The sequence below is a fragment of the Macaca fascicularis genome, chromosome 14 (genome assembly GCF_037993035.2).
Source record: "Macaca fascicularis isolate 582-1 chromosome 14, T2T-MFA8v1.1".
Lineage (NCBI taxonomy): Eukaryota > Metazoa > Chordata > Mammalia > Primates > Cercopithecidae > Macaca > Macaca fascicularis.
Genome location: NC_088388.1, coordinates 10,885,053 through 10,889,937, shown reverse-complemented (window position 1 = coordinate 10,889,937; position 4,885 = coordinate 10,885,053). Strand labels below are relative to the sequence as shown.

Sequence of the window (4,885 nt, the reverse complement as noted above, 5' to 3'; positions counted from 1 at the left end):
TGCAGTTAAAACTGAATGTTGTATGTATGTTCCCAATAACTCGGGAAACATTTCTTTAGCTTTGAAGGATATGCACCAACAGACTGAGGCCATATCTAACCCTGCACTGTCCCTCAACGAAGTGATAGCCTCTTGGTTTGGTGGAGGACCTTCCTGATGGCAGAAATTCTTGTTGTCCTAACCACCCTCCTGGGCATAGGCATAACACTATGTTATGGCCTATATTGTTGTCATATGTTGTTCCAAAACATTCCTCAATCTCATAAGATTATGTTGCAACAGGCACTGCCTTTGAGTCCCCTAAGTCGGGTACATTACCAACGCCAAATAGATATCTTCCACTCCAGTGCCCCCCTCCAGCAGGAAGTAGCCAGAAAGAATACATCGCCCACTTCGTCTTAGTTCACCATATCATAGTTTGTACTCTTGTACTAACCTCTTAACAAATCAGTGCTTGGAAAAGTAACTAACATGACAGAAATCATGTACAAATTGACAGTGGGGACTGTGGCAGGCCGGGTCTCCATTAGCAACCAGCACACTCAGCCTTCACCAACACCTTGCTATAACTCTGATGAGTGTATAAGTTAAATATTAAGGAACCAGAGAAGCTAGTGCCTTAGTACAAAAGCTAGAAAGCAAAACAAGTTTATCAAGATCCCGCCTGGGCTTTCTCAGATCTTAGAGTTTAATTAAAATAATGAAAGTCCTCAGGCAGGGATCAGAAGCTGGTTGACACGTGAGAGGTTTTCTCGCTCTAGGGAGATTCCTCAAGCGGTCGCTATGTCAACAGACACAGATGTTTCTCTTTCTTCAAATGATGAAGATCAGGGATCCAAACTTATTCGAAAAGCTAAAGAGGCACTATTCGTACCCATTGGAATAGCAGGTTTTGCAGCACTTGTTACATATGGATTATACACATTGAAGAGCAGGGGAAACACTCAAATGTCCCTTCAACTGATCCACATGTGTGTGGCCGCCCAAGGCTTTGTTGTAGGAGCAACGACCGTTGGTAAGGGCTGTTCCGTGTATCGGGAATTCTGGGCAAAACCTAAGTCTTAGAAGAAGAGATGCTGTCTCCATCTTGTTGGAGGAGCTTGCTTTAGTTAGGCGTCTCATTATTGAAGTTATGTGTTATTGTGGAAAATAAACTATTTGAGTGGGTTTAGAAGGTAACACAGCATTTTGAATATTGGCTTCCTTTCTTGCAGGCTTGATTTGCCTGGTGAACAAATTACTAGTGACTAGTTTACTAACTAGGTCATTCAAGGAAATCAAGTTAGCATAAAAGAAACACGTCACCTAAATGCACTAGATTGTGTTGAAATGTCCACCTTCTTAAACTGTGAAGATGAACTTAGTTCTAAAGAAGATAATGGGCCAACCCTGAAGTACTCCCAGTTTGCTGCAGGATCTCACATGTTTTGGATGTTATATAACAGTTCTATTTGCCCCAGTTAATTTAACTTTTTTTCTGCCTGTCTGGTGGACTGGCTGGCTCTTTTAGAACTCTGTCCAAAAAGTACATGACATATAAATTCTAAAGCTTTCCACAACTGATGTATCTATGTGTGTGTGTTTAAACCAAATCTAGAAAGCTTACAATAGAGCTGTATAGTACTGGTATTTATTAAAGAATCACAATTGTAAACATGAGAATAACTTGTGGATTCTAATTCTTTTGTAATTGTGAATTATATTTTTGCTGCTGTTATATTAGAATAAATTTTAAATGTCATCTTGAAATAGAAATATGTATTTTAAGCACTCATGCAAAGGTAAATGAACACTTTTTTTTTTTTTAGACAGAGTTTTGCTCTGTCACCAGGCTGGAGTGCAGTGGCGCAATCTCAGCTCACTGCAACCTCCGCCTCCTGGGTTCAAGCGATTCTCCTGCCTCCGCCTCCCGAGTAGCTGGGACTACAGATGTGTGCCACTACACCTGGCTAATTTTTTTTTTTTTTGTATTTTCAGTAGAGATGGGGTTTTACCATGTTAACCAGGATGGTCTCAATCTTCTGACCTCGTGATCTGCCCACCTCAGCCTCCCAAAGTTCTGGGATTACAGGCATGAGCCACCGTGCCTGGCCAATGAACACTTTTTAAATGTGTGCATTGCTTATTTTTTCCATAAGAATTGTAAACACTAAACTAAACAAATTACCTATAATGGAATCAATTAATAACTTATGAGCAAGCTGGTTTGGCCACACAGTATACCCAAACTTTTATATACTACCGAATGTTGTCACACTTGTGAAATTCTCTTGTCTAATCTGAACTTACATTCCATGATGATACTATGGTATATATATATTGTTATTAAAGTAAGTGACCCATGTCAAAAAATAAAAGTAAAAAAAAAAAAAATGGAGACGTTCTTGCATACCTTGTACTAGGACCCATTTTAGATTAAGTAATTTTTCCAAGACTCTAAAGTAACTGTCTAGACCCCGGATTGTAGTTAAAGATGAGATAGAGTGAAACACTGGCTTTTGGCTCGTAGGTACACTGAATGTATATAAGCACTTGGAAAAAACTTGTAAGTTGGAGTTGGTCTGGTGAGTTACTCTGACCTTCTCCCTGTAACTGGTTGCAGAGATAAATTCCCTTCTTTCCCAGCCTGTTTGCATCTCATTACTGGACCACGAAAACAAACAGCCAGACCTCGTTCTGTTTGGGAGCAATCTTACATATGCTGATTGATGTCTCACGTCTCCCTAAAATGTATAAGAGCCAGCTGTGGGCACGTGTTGTCAGGACCTCCTGAGGCTGTGTCACTGGTGCATCCTTAACCTTGGCAAAATAAACTTTCTAAATTGACTGAGACCTATCTCAGGTATTTTGGGTTAACATTTCTAAAGACAAGCTCTGCAGCTGTGCACCCAAAGCCAGGAATCCAGGCTGAAGCCGTTACAGAGGGAGCTACCCGCCTGCTGTAGAGTCAGTAATGCAAAGTTCCGGGGGATTTACTGAAGCCATCTGGAAGCCAGGGCGGAGCCTGGTGGTCTGCTGCTTGTGGATCAGCTTTCCCACAGACGTGGATAATTTTACTTTCAAAAACAGAAGGAAATGCTGACACTGCTCAGAATGACCACTGTTCAAAAAAGGAAACATTTCTCTAAGCAGAAAGTGTAATGATTTCCTGTAAAAGGACAGAATAATAATTACTCTCCTCAATAGCTGGAATCATTAGCGCAGAAAGTCACTTTGGAAACACCCAGGGTAGGAAGGCAGCCCTGAATTTCTGTCCCTGCTTGAAAAGGCAAGGTCTCTCCCAGTGAGAATCCTGGGCAACTCTTTCTGTACCAAGAAGAAGCAGCATTAGAGGCAGGGAGGTGTCAACCTTCAATATAGCCCTATATTATCTGGGCCAGGCTCGGTGGCTCACTCCAGTAATCCCAACACTTTGGGAGGCCAAGGTGGGCAGATCACGAGGTCAAGAGATCAAGACCATCCTGGCCAACGTGGTGAAACCCCGTCTCTACTAAACATACAAAAATTAGCTGAGCACGGTGGCGCACGCCTGTAGTCCCAGCTACTCGTGAGGCTGAGGCAGGAGAATAGCTTGAACCCAGGAGGCAGAGACTGCAGAGAGCCGAGATCACACTACTGTACTCCAGCCTGGCGACAGAGCAAGACACCATGTCAAAAAAAAAAAAAAAATCTAATAACAACTTCCAGAAAATACTGGGATTACAGGTGTAAGCACCATGCCAGCCTTACTACTTTTTTATGCTTTTTCTGTACCAGTTTCTTTCTCCTCTCCTTCTGGAGATCCAGTCACACATACATTGGACCACTTGACATTGTCTCACAAATCACTGAGACTGTGCTCTCCTTTTTCTTCATTTAATCTGTCTATGCTTCAGTTTTTAGATTTGTATTGTCTTCTCTTTAAGATCACTTAACTTTTCCTCTGGAGTGTTTAATCTACTTTTAATATTATCCAGTAAACTTTTCATTTAAGATTTGTATTTTTCAGTTTTAAATTTTCCACTTGCTTCTCTTTTTTGGTTTCTATTTTTCAAATGAAATACACTATTTGTTCCCTAATCATGGTCCCTAATCATAGTCAAGAAACTCAGAAGGGGGAAAAAGCATATGAAAACCAAAACAAGCAAAGAAAGAAAATGTAATAAAGATAAAATAACTGGCCGGGCACGGTGGCTCAAGCCTGTAATCCCAGCACTTTGGGAGGCCGAGACGGGCGGATCACGAGGTCAGGAGATCGAGACCATCCTGGCTAACACGGTGAAACCCCGTCTCTATTAAGAAATACAAAAAAAACTAGCCGGGCGAGGTGGCGGGCGCCTGTAGTCCCAGCTACTCGGGAGGCTGAGGCCGGAGAATGGCGTAAACCCGGGAGGCGGAGCTTGCAGTGAGCTGAGATCCGGCCACTGCACTCCAGCCTGGGTGACAGAGCGAGACTCCGTCTCAAAAAAAAAAAAAAAAAAAAAAAAAAAAAAAAAAAAAAAAGATAAAATAACTAATAAATAAAGTAGAAAAAGAAAAAATCAATCAATCTAAAGCTGATTCTTTGAGAAGATCAATAAAATTGATAAACCTGTAGCCCAGGGGGTCAGCAGAGACCCAAGTAATAAATATGTTAGGCCTCACCTGCCAGGAGACCACACAATCTGCCACTGTGGCACAAAAGCAGCCACAGACAATACAAAAATAAATGAGAATAGCTGTATTCATGGGTCTTGTAAGACAGGCAGTGGGGCCGGGCGCGGTGGCTCAAGCCTGTAATCCCAGCACTTTGGGAGGCCGAGACGGGTGGATCACGAGGTCAGGAGATCGAGACCATCCTGGCTAACACGGTGAAACCCCGTCTCTACTAAAAAATACAAAAAACTAGCCAGGCGAGGTGGCGGGC

The 4,885-nt window shown here is 42.2% G+C and overlaps 1 pseudogene; it reads left to right on the top strand.

Moving 5' to 3' along the window:
• The first annotated feature begins 783 nt into the window (after positions 1-783).
• Positions 784-1,107, top strand: LOC102117877 (HIG1 domain family member 1A, mitochondrial pseudogene; annotated as a pseudogene).
• Positions 1,108-4,885: the final 3,778 nt, after the last annotated feature.